Source organism: Petaurus breviceps, unplaced genomic scaffold (genome assembly GCF_028583685.1).
Source record: "Petaurus breviceps papuanus isolate PSGF00001 unplaced genomic scaffold, PetGlider_PUasm1.0 90919, whole genome shotgun sequence".
Lineage (NCBI taxonomy): Eukaryota > Metazoa > Chordata > Mammalia > Diprotodontia > Petauridae > Petaurus > Petaurus breviceps.
In genome coordinates this window covers 40,171,504-40,184,066 of record NW_027187378.1, presented here as the reverse complement: position 1 = coordinate 40,184,066, position 12,563 = coordinate 40,171,504, and positions in this window count along the sequence as shown.

The window sequence follows — 12,563 nt, the reverse complement described above, 5'->3', positions numbered from 1 at the left end:
GAGGGAAGACCCTACTGAAAAAGGAGAGGAGCTTCCTAGCATCCCAGCCTTTGGGGGCCAGTCATTTCCTCACACTCCCTTGGAGCACATTCTGTGCCCTCCCAAAACTCCACCTCTATCAGTTGCCTCACTGGAGCCTGCCCCAAGCCTGCCGCCTTTCTAGCTTTCCACCTACATATTACTGCCTGACTTCCTAGGAGGACTCCATTCTGAACTCTTAAGGATGATGATAACCTATCTAACTGATTCCTCAGTGATTAGCAAACTCCCACCTCACCATACACTCCCTATCTCAGTAATTCTGATTCAAATCCTCCATCTTCCATTAACTACTCCTTCATTTTCATTCCCCTTAATCCAATTCCCCAGAGTCCTTTTCTAAAGTAACTTTACTGGGGGAATTGGGTTAAAGGGAATGGGAAGCATAAAGGACTTTATCCCTTCCACCTGTGCTCTTTGGAATGTCTGCTCCACAAGTAACAAACCTACTTCAATATGAAATCTTTTCTCACTCTTCCCATCTTCTTGCTCTGGCTGAGACCTGGCTCCCTCCTGATAACACAGCTGCCCAGGCCGTCCTTTCCAACACTTGTTCCACTTTCACTCATGCCCTCTGACTCACTGGCACTGGTAGGATGCTTCGTGCTCCCTACTGCCACTTCCATTCTATGCCCCTAACACCATCACTCAGGAAGCTGTCTTCCTTTGAGGTCCAGTCAATCCATATTTATGACCCAAATCAGGATTTTGGTGGTTGTTGTTCATGGACTTCCAAGACACTCTACTTTCTTCACTATGTTCTAGTTCAGAGTCTTTCTCTCCACTCCCCACCCCCACCCCACTACTCCTGCCTTTCTGCTAGAGGACTTGAACATACATATTGATTCTCCCTCATATACCCTAACCACTCAGTTCTTTGACCTACTTACCTCCCAGGAGCTCTCTGAGCCACACACAAAGTTACCCGTGCCATCACCCACAAATGGACCACTTCCATGTTCATGAGCTCTGAAATTCTCTTATCTGGTCACAGCCTGTTGTCAATGGTTCTCTTCCTCTACTTTGCAACTCCAAACCCTGTTCTTCATCCTCACTGTGATCTCCTCTCCCTCCTTACCTCAGTACTCTCCCTGCACCAGCTTCTCTCTCTTCCCTTCCCATCTTGACCTCTTGGTGGACAAGTTCACCTCTATATTTGTGTTTTTCTTTCAAGTCCCTTGCCTTCCTATCCTATCACTGATTTTGCCCTGATAGGTCTTAGCCTTGGATTACTTCAACTATGCTCTGCCTTTGCTCTGACTCATGCTGACAAATGGAGGTAGAAAAACCCACAAAACCATAATGACTTGGGCCACTACAAATTTTTCTTATATAATCTCAACTGATGACACAATCTTTTTTATACCTCCATGATCGATTCATTCTTCCACTCTCCACAGCCTCTCCCAAAACTTTTCATCCCTCATCTAACCTCCTGTGACTTTCCTTTACATCTCCTTCTCAGATGAGAACCTTTCCCCATGTTTCACCAAAAATGGGGCCATTTGCCAAGAGCTCCTTCTTCTCCCCTGTTCCTCATCTCACATTACTCAAGTGTTTTCTATTGCTATCTCCCCAGTATCATATGAAGAGCCTTGCCATGGCTAACCCCTCTATGTACACATATGATCCCTTTCTATTCCATTTATTCTGGCAGATTGCCCCTTCTATCATACCCACTCTCCCACAATTCTTCACTCTCTTCCTGTCTGCTGACTACTTCTCAATGACCCACAAACATACACATGTACACACCATCCTCAAAAACCTTCACTTGTTCCCTATATCTGTAATAGTAATGGAATTTAAAGATCCCCCTGTATTGGCTTGGTTTTTTGATTGATTGTGTTAAAACCCAGAGCTTGTGAATCTCACTTGTGGGATGGACTTGTTGACGTGAAAAGAGAGTGCTGAACTGGGAGGAGCTGATGACGTAAATTTCGAGAGACACAAGAAAAGAGAGAGGCAGAAGAACTTTTTGGAAGCAGCATCTTGGAGGCAGAGAGAGACTGAGAGGATTGCTGAGGGCCAGTTTGAATTGTCCAGTGATGGGGTTGCCTGGGGTCTAGGTCAATTTGTGAAACCAACTTGTAAAACCAGTCTGTGCAGTTGTAACTGCAATTTGTATTGTAAAATTATCTGTAAAATTCCTTTCCCAACCTTGGGCTCTGCTCCTTCCCCCTATCCACACCAGGCCTAGGCAACACCTTGTGACTCCTTTGTTCTTACTTAATCTCTCATGTCTCCTCCAGCCTGGCCCAAATCTTATCTCACAAATTCCTCTCAGTCAGCTCTGATCTTTATCTATGCACTGAGATCCCTTCCCTCAGGTCAGCCCTGACAATGGCAGCCCTACCCTTTAAAGGTAAAAGCATGTACCCCTCTCACTGGCAGGTCCCCTAAGGACTTTTGCCCACTGTAAAGGTGTAAAATAAACTTTCTCAACTCTAACTCCAAGCAAGGCTGAGCTGAATTCTTTCCAGACACCATTGCAGGTTTCCTGGTCTTGGATAAGATCAGGGTTCCTGCTGAACCTATTGGGATTCCATCCCTCATCATTTTGGCAAGCCAGGTAGGAGAGTCTGTGGTCTCAAGCTTTCTTGGAGTTCTGGTAAGCTCCTTTACCTCCGCCCTCTCGTCCTGTATGTTGGGTCCTTCAAGCACCTAGGAAGGCTTGAGGAGAAAAAGAGAATCTGGGACCTAGCCCAGAAGTTTGGAGATGATATGGCCATCTCCTCACCCAGCAGGTATCCTCCGGGAGCCACAGCTGTCCCAGTGGCAGATCCTGGGTAGAATTATCAAGTAACTGCAGACAGGGAGAAAAGAGACCATCTGATACTCTGTCTGGTAGAAGGGGTGGTTGGTAGAAGCCTTAAAATGCTTTACTAACCTGGATCCCAACTCTCCTGAGGGGATAACCATCCTCGCCATGTATTTTATTAATCAGTCTGCCCCAGATATCAGGAGGAAATTTGGGAAATTGGCTATGGGACCCCAAACACCTCAGAACGAATCGTTAGAGGAAGCTTTTGGAGTCTTTAATAACAGAGACCTAGCACTGGCAGAGGAAAAAGACCATAGGGCAAAGGCCAGAAACAAAGAGCAGGCTCAGCTTCTAGCTGCTGTCCTGATCAGTAACCTTAGCAGCACCCCCAATACTTGGAGTGGTGAGATGGCCTGCCTCCGATGCAACAGGGAGGGTCATTGGTCACGTAACTGTCCTACTAGGATGGCTTCCAGGGGGAGACCTCCAGGACTGTGACCAACCTGCAGAAGTGAGGGCCATTGGAGAAAGAATTGCCTGAAGAAAGGCCCAGCCGGTGAGTCCCGTGGTTGAGGAGCCTCTTCCCAGTGCCCTGTCATTCAGTCCTCTCCAGGCCTGGATTGACTGGGCCTGGGGCTCAGCTTAGCTCCCACCTTCTCCATCTCATTGGCCGAGCTCTGGGCTGAAATCAACATTTCCGGTAAGCATATTAACCTGCTGGTGGACACCGGGGCTGCTTTCTCTCTCTTGTTACAATATTATGGTCCTACCCATATCTCTAGCTGTGGGGTGGTGGGCATTGAAGGAAAAGTGAAGACTTGTTGGGAGACATATCCTCTGCCCTGCCAGTATGGGGATTTGTTATTTGAACACTCCTTTCTTATTCTTCCCTCCTGCCCAGCCCCTTTATTCGGGAGAGATATGATGGTGAAATTGGGTAGCCAGTTTTCCCTAGTCAAGCCTGTTCCATCCCTCATGGTTGTGCTCACTCAACCCCGCCACGTTCCCCCTGAAGTATGGGAGGGGGTTGAGTCTGATGTTTGGAACCAGGGAATTCCTGGGCATGCTACTCATGCCACCACAGCTGTTGTCCAGCTGTGGGACCCTAATGTATACCCGCACAGGTGACAATACCCAATTAAACCTGAGGCCCATGAGGCTATACTGTCTTTGTTGACACTTTTACAAACTGGGTTGAAGCTTTCCCTTGTAGAACGGAAAGGGCTCAAGAAGTATCCAAGGCCCTACTAAAAGAAATTATACCGTGTTTCCCCGATAATAAGCTTATGCACTGTACCCCCCCCGAAACGCACGCCGTGCTCTGAGCTGCATCCAATCAGAGCTGCAGCAGTGAGCGCGTCATCCTGTTCTTCCCCAGTGATTTGCTTATTGAATAAAGGTACATTTTTTTGTTCACATTTACCTGTTTATTAAAATTGCTGTCAATGTTCATTAAAATAAGTCCTCCCCTGAAAATAAGCCCTCTGGTGTTTTTCTGTCCAAAAAATAATAAGACAGTGTCTTATTATCGGGGAAACACGGGGTACTTCGGTTTGGCCTTCCCAGCTCCCTACAAAGTGATAATGGTGCTGCCTTTGTTTCCCAAATAACTCAGGCTGTGGCAGACGCACTGCAAATTACTTATCGCCTTCACTCTGCCTGGCATCCACAATCCTCAGGGGAAAGTGGAGAAAATGAATCACACCCTCAATCCTGTCTTAACCACTGGGTGACTAATCTCCCCTACTCAGGGTTCGAATTATACCCCGGGAAAACCTTAAACTAAGTCCCTTTGAACTCCAGTACAGAAATCCTTCCTGACATCTGATATGTTGATAGACCCAGAACAACATTTGGTCACTCAATTCGCCTCCCAGCTAGGTGCCCTTAGGAATGCTTTATCAGAATATGCTAACAAGCATCTCCCCCAACCTTCCAGTGACAAAGTGGACTGCCCTACCTCCATGCAACCTGGGGATTGGGTTTACTAAAAGTACTGGAAAAATCAAAAGGGAGAGCAGTTAGAGGCCACTTGGAAGGGACCCTACCGAGTTATTCTTACCACTCCCACTGCAGTGAAGCTCAAAGGCCTCCCTAGCTGGACCCATAATTCTAGAATTAAACCACTGTCACCTCTTGCCTCCCCTCCAGGGCCTCCAGAGTACTCCTGTGACCCTATAGACGATCTTAAACTGCTGTTCTGGAGAAACTCTAACGAGGAGGTGGATAGAAGGAGGTGAAATCATATGCGTCCTTCTCCTTCTATGTGTTAGCCTCTTTGTAATTACCATTGGCCTTAGCAATGTTACTTTTAACTCTTCTCTTTCTTCTCCCTGATATCTTGTGTGCCTTTACCTTTAGGAAGTGGGAAGACAACTACCTAATCAAACTGGGAAATTCCATGGGTAAAGGAGGAGCCCAGGATTGTTGGGTGACTCTTCGGCCAGGAACATTGTCATGCAATCTAACTGACCCATGGAGCCTCCATGTTCAAGGCCTACTATGAACAGGCCCTATTTGTGCTCCCCAAGGATATTCCTTTCTTTGTGGGATGGGTGGGTCAGAGGTTATGAATTCTGGGGATGAGGTACAGCCAAATGCCACCACCTGGCAGGACCCAAGACCTGCTGTCTTGGCTACTAGGTGTCTGACCCCTTACAAGAGCTATGGGATGTGCACTCTAGGATTTCTTGCACCCCCTCTGACTATTTATAACGTCACTAAGCCAGGCACTTCTCTTTTAAAACGAGTTAAATGAGGTTTTTGGGACAATGTTCTTTGGTATCTGAAAAAGGGATCAGAATATCTCATGCCTTGGTATGGACATTTACAACATGAACTCATTGTCTCAAACCTGTGTAGCAGCAAGCACCCCAAGCGTCCTCAGGGTTTGCCGCCACCACAGGTTCTTGGATCTGCTTTGATAAAGGAAAGCAACTCAAAATGGGTTAAAAAGCTTACTTTAATCAGTCAGACATATATCGTTTACCCTGTTCAGGGGAAAAAGGTCAGCACCCCGAACTTCAAAGCATACAGGCAGAATTATCAAGACAGAAACAGATCAAGTAGACAGATTTCCAAACTGTCCAACCATTACATCCATACCCAGTCAACATCTGGGTTTCCACACCTGGGTTTTTCAAAGCCGGGGGACTCTCAACAACGGCTTCCCAGAATTCAGATCAAATCACAGAACACTTCTCAAAGTGAGTCCCAAAACAAAGCTACACATCAGGGCTTATATAGCCTTCTCCTGGCTCAGAGAATGTAACAACCTTGTTTACTCACTGGCCAATCAAGAAGTATCTACTGAAAAACAAGCCTCCCACCCCAGGCTTCAGGTGCATTTTTGCCTAGGGGCAGGGAAGATCTTCCAAATTTGCATTCCCATTACAACCTGACAGTAGCCTTGCATCATTTGGCAACAGAGACTGAATTTAGCCATCTCTGGATTCCCTGGCCAATGTGGTCCTGGACAATCACATAGCCTTAGATTATCTGCTGGCCTCTAGTGGGGGTGTCTGTGCCCTAGCTAACACCTTCTGCTGCATGTATATCAATAATTCTCAACGGGTAGAACTCCACACCAAAAATATACTGGAAAAGGCCAATTGGATGGAAGAAATTCATGAAACCCTTAGTGCACCAGGGTCCTCCTCTTCCTCATGGTGGTCCTGGCTTTCCCCTATATTGGTCTCTTTCTTGGTCCCACTCCTAAACATAATCTTTATACTTCTTTTTGGTCCTTGTCTGCTTAACCTCCTTGCTAAGCTTGTCTCTTCTAGGCTCAGTGCATTCCATTTGCAGATGATTGCGAAGGCTATGTACCAACCATTGCCCGAAGTCGCTACCCATCATCCCTTGGACCTGGCATTGGCCAAATTCCATACCTTGGCCACGGACTCCACCCCTTGAACGATGATACCCTGAGAGGCAGGGACAGCTCTACATCCCTCCCCAGCGGGAAGTAGCTCGGGAAGCTGAGATCATCCTGTACCCCCAAATGAATTCAGGTGCCTTCTGTTTAAGGGGGGAATGATGGGGTACCTGGGGTCTAGGTCAATTTGTAAAACCAACTTGTAAAACCAGTCTGTGCAGTTGTAACTGCAATTTGTATTGTAAAATTGTTATCTGTAAAATTCCTTTCCCAACCTTGGGCTCTGCCCCTTCCCCCTATCCGAACTAGGCCTAGGCAACACCTTATGACTCCTTTGTTCTTACTTAATCTCTCATGTCTCCTCTGGTCTGGCCCAAATACTCCTTTGTCCTAGCCTCAAGTCTCCTCTGGCCTGGCCCAAATCTTATCTCACAAATTCCTCTCCATCAGCTCTAATCTTTATCTATGCACTGAGATCCCTTCCCTCAGGTCAGCCCTGACAATGGCAGCCCTACCCTTTAAAGGTAAAAGCATGTACCCCTCTCACTTGCAGGTCCCCTAAGGACTTTTGCCCTCTGTAAAGGTGTAAAATAAACTTTCTCAACTCTAACTCCAAGCAAGGCTGAGCTGAATTCTTTCCAGACACCATTGCAAGTTTCCTGGTCTTGGATAAGATCAGGGTTCCTGCTGAACCAATTGGGATTCCGTCCCTCATCACCAGGACTTTTGAGAGCTGCCACCCAGAGCTGCCAAGGACTGAGGAGACATGGCTGTTATGCTGGTACTTTGTCTATTTTGATGTTGTTTTGCCAGATTTGTCCACTGGTGAAAGACAGTGCTGTTGTTACAGAGGTCTTGGAACCTGGTTGTTGGTTCAGCAGCCCTGAAGAAGGATTTTCTTGTTGTATGTTTACAGAAATCCTGGAAGAGGGTTTTGCTAATGTTTCCAGGGGTCCTAAGGACTGTTCTGCAGAGAGAATGAATTAATGAAGACACTGGCAATGTATCTTGTGGCCTTGCTAAGCTTTGTCTCCCCAGGAACAAAGATTGCTGAGACCTCAACTCCGGGTCAAGATGGAAGAAAAGACCTCCATTTGGGTATTAAGTGCTGTGCTTAAACTTGTTGTAACTCTGGGGTAGATTCGATTGTGATCCAAGGGTGGGGAACTTTTGACTTTTTTGTGCTCTGTAATTGAACAAATGAATGTACTTTACTTATGATTAGAAACTAATCTCCATTTGAGAAGAGGGGCTTTGTGGTTGACTAAATGAATGTAAAGCCTAGGGGTGGAGTAGTATTTAGAAGAGGGACTTTGTGATTGATTAAGTGAATGTAATGTCCAGGGGTAGAGTAGTACTTGATTGAATAACACTTGGTAAATGCTGTATTTTGAATGATGCTATATTTTGATTTTCTCTGTTCTTAATTTTTCACTGAATAAAATGGAGAGCACCTATGCTGGCATTTTGAACCTTGGGAAGTTGCCTTTGCTTGGCATTACAATATCTCTGATAGCTATTGACCTATATTTCTCTTCCCTTTTGTGGGTAACCACCTTGAGAAGGTGATTTAAAATCAATACCTACACTTCCTTTCTTCTTTTTCTCTTCTAAACTCTCTGCACCCTGACTTCTGACCCCATCATTTGGCTGAAACAGTTTTCTCCAAAATTAGCAATCATCTCTTATTTGTCACATCTAATGACCTTTTGTCAATCCTCATTCTTCTCAACAACTCAGCAGTCTTGACACTGCCTATCACCCTCTTTTCGATACTCTTGTCTCTCTAGGTTTCTATGACTATGCTCTCCTAGTTCTTCTCTTACCTGTCTGACTACTTCTCAGTTTCCTTCGATGTGTATTCTTTCAGGTCACGCCCAGCCATGCGTGTCCACCAAGTCTCTGTCCTGGACTGTCTTCTCTTTTCCTTCTTTACTATTTTACCTAGTGACTCCATCAGCTCCCAAACCAATGATTTTTAGCTCTATTTATCCAACCCTAACTTCCAGTTTTACATTTACAGTTGCCTATTGGACATTTTGAGCTGTTATAGCCCATAGACATCTTAAATCCAACATGTTCCAAAAGTTTATGCATTATCTTTCCACCTAAACCCTCCCTTCTTCCTAACTTTCTGGTTTTTATGGGGGCACCACCATCCCCCAGTCACCCATGCTCAGAACATGGATATCATCCTCAGTTCCTCACTTTCACCTCCCATCTCCAATCTATTGCCAGGTTTTATTGATTCTACCTTTGTAATATCTCCCTGCCCCCTAGTGCAGGTCCTCATTACCTCATGCCTAGACTATTGCAATAACCTTCTGGTTGGCATCCCTGCTTCAAATCTCTCCCCTCTCAACTTCCTCTTCCACTCAACTGTCAAACTGATCTCTCTAAAATATAGATCTAACTATATCACCTCCCTGTTCAGTAAACTACAGTGACTCCTTGTCACCTCCAGAATCAAATATAAAATCTTCTCTTTGACATTTAAAGCCCTTTGTAACCGGCCACCTTCTGATCTTTCTAGTCTTTTCACACTTTACTCCCCTCCAACTACTCTGTGACCCAGTGACATTGGCTTCCATGCTGCTTCTCAAACATGACACTCCATCTCCCAACTCCATCCATTTTCACTAGCTGTCCCCCATTCCTGCAACTTTCTCCTCCTCATCGATAACTCATGGCTTCCCTGGCTTCCTCCAGGTCCCATCTAAAAATCCTACCTTCGGGGCAGATAGGTGGCACAGTGAGTAAAGTGCTGGCCCTGGAGTCAGGAGGACCTGAGTTCGAATCTGGCCTCAGACACTTACACACACACACACACACACACACACACACACACAAACTAGCCATGTAACCTTGGGCAAGCTACTTAACCCCAACTGCCCTCCAAAAGGCAAAAAAAAAAATGATTTAAAAAAAATCCTACCTTTTATACTAAGATTTTCCCAATGCCCCCTTAATGCTAATCCCTTCCCTCAGTTATCTCTGTATACATCTTGTTTGTATGTTGTTATTTGCATATTGTCTTCCCCATTAGGCTGTGAGTTCCTTGAAAACAAGGGGCTATGTTTTTGTATCCCCAGCACTTAAGACATAGTGCCTCACACATAGTAGGTGTTTCATAAATGCTTATTGACTTAACTGCTTTCCTTCTTCCCTTCCTTGTTCCCTTCTTCCCTCTCTCCCTTCCTTTTCCCAGAAAGCAGCAATTAAGTCCTATGAGTTTCACAAAGTAACCACCCCTCCTGCAACTTGGCCAGAAGTATCTCAGTTTCCTTTTTAGTGGCTGCCCAAACCTTCCTCTGGGGTTAGTATTCTACTTTAGGAAGAGTTGGTCAGCCTGTGCTTGACCTCCAGTACTAATGAGCTGTGGCCAGTGTTCTGGGGGAGCCTGATTCACAGACCCCAGATCTATGAGTCATACATGCCCAGGGATGAAAAGCTAGCTGTCCCCTTGGGGTAGTTTCAGTCACATATTTGGCCTTAAAGGTGTCTAACAACATCTGTTCTTTAAGTCTATCCCTTTGTGAAGGAAACTCACTTGCAGACCTGAATTCAAATTCTGATTCTGTTATTTACAACTTCTGTGACCTGGGGGCAAATTACATGCCCTTTCTAGGCTTCTGCCTTTTCAACCACAGAATGAGAGAAGTGAACTAGATTACTCCTAATATCCCTTCCAGTTATCAACCCTTTGGTCCTATGACCCTGGAGTAGTGAGTGCCTAGTGTCTCACTATGAATATTTCCTGAGTTATCATATGTCTTCCCAAGGGACATTTGGGAGAACACAGTGACCACAGCTGCACAAATACATCAACTATAGAAAAAATAAAATAAGTGAAGAGGCCCATATTCTATAAATAAGTCAAGTACTCCTCTATGATACACTCCCTTCATCCTTCCCTCCATACCCACAATTCTACTGGGAGGAAGCAGAGCACAGCAGGACAAGGACTCAACTCAGTCACAAAGCCTAGAATGGATTTCCTACTCCTTAATCTCTTTCACATGTTTTAGTCATTGACAAGGAGGTTGAGAGGGAATAAAGAAGAAAAGAACAGAGATGAAAGAAGGAAGGGAAGGAGGGAAGGAGGAGGGAAAGAAGAACAGGAGGAAGAAGAGGAGGGAAGAAGGAAGGAAGGAAGGGAAGGAGGAAAAAGCTGGCAGCAGACTGAGTTTGATGAGAGACTTCTCTAGTAAAAAAAAAAAAAGAGGTGGGGGAGTGAGGGGAAAGGTTAATTTTCTTATTTCCTGTTAAAAAGGTTTGAGGAGGAAAATCCATAAAAAGGTACCTGAAGTAAATGTAAGTGAGAGGAGGCACTGAGGAAAGAGAAGTGGATTTGGAATCAGAAGAACTAGGGATTCTAGACTACTGACTGAACCTTTCTGAACTCAATTTTTTCTTCCCTAACATGTGATCATTGGTCTTACAGGGATCTTGTGGGAAACATTTTACAAAGATTAATGCACTATGGAATCATTATTAACTGAACCTCAGAGCAGGTACACAGAGTACCACTTTCCTTCTCTAAATAAAGGAATTCTTCCAGTTGTTAGCATTTTCTCCCTCTTGAAATGACTTTGTATATCTTTGTGTATTTGTTGTAACCTCTTAGAGAACGTAAGCTCTGTAAGGGCAGGGACTGTTTTATTTTTGTGTTTGTATTTCCAACACTTAGCATAGTGCGTGGCATATAATACTGTTGATGATAATAAATGTTTGTTGGACTTGGTGAACAGCATCACCCAACCATTCCTTTGTGTAATGACTAGTAGCCCCAAATGTCCCTCTCAAGTTTTGGGCAGCTTCAATTCTCTCCTCTTCCATTGAGTTCTCACCAAATCTCATATTCACAAGTCTCTTAGTGAATTCACAGTTAACTCCAGAGATGATGAAAACTTAATATATATATATATATCTTACGGATACTTACAGACAAAGAACAAAGAATCAGGGTTCATCTGCCAGACAAAGAAGCTGGCTCCTTCCTGCTTACTTCAAAAAGGATGCTTAGTATCTTATTACGCAGTTCTTCTACATTGGCTCGAACAATGGAATAAGGAAATGACTGCAAAAATCACACAAAAAATTGGAGCTTGGAAGGACTTTAGAGGTCTCTGGTCCAACCACCTCATTTCACAGATGAAGAAACTGAGAAAAGTCTAAGAAACTGCCCAAGGTCACCTGACTAGGTAGCATTAAAGCTGGGATACAATCCTCTCTCTCTCTCTCTCTCTCTCTAAATTAGGTCAAATGCTTTTTTCCACTATACCTCACTGGCCTGTGAGGGGGGAGTCGGTGGAGGAGGGTGGGGGTGGAGCATTTTCTTAAGGGTCCAAGTGTCCTTTGTTCAGGTAGACCTTCTTCCCCCAAAATATATACCATTAGAAACTAACCACTTTCAGTGAGATCCCACACACTATCCATCACAAAGTTTCTAGAAGAGAAAAGATAATTGACAAATGTAATTAAGAAGAGACAATAATACTTAGTGTGAGAACAATGTTGCTTAACAGCTGCATATCTAAATAAAGTAGGTGGAGTGTGCTGTTAGCATAGTCACACAAATAATGTTCATCTGAGTTGGGTTTCTGCATTTTAACCAGACAGAAGGGAGGACAGGGGGTGGATTAGTTTTACTGTCACTGATAGAAGCAAATTCCAGAGACACATGGATGAATCATTTGGTGTACTCTCTAATCTCCCCTTCTCCCTAAATCCCTCTAAAAAAGGGAGCTTGGGGGTGGGGAGATATCAACTCATAAATCTGGAATCTGAACAGATCTTTTTAGGCTCTAGTATGACTAATTTTGGCTTTAGGTCTTGAGCCTGCTGGTCTCTTCTAATGGATACTTTGTGTGTCACGACTCA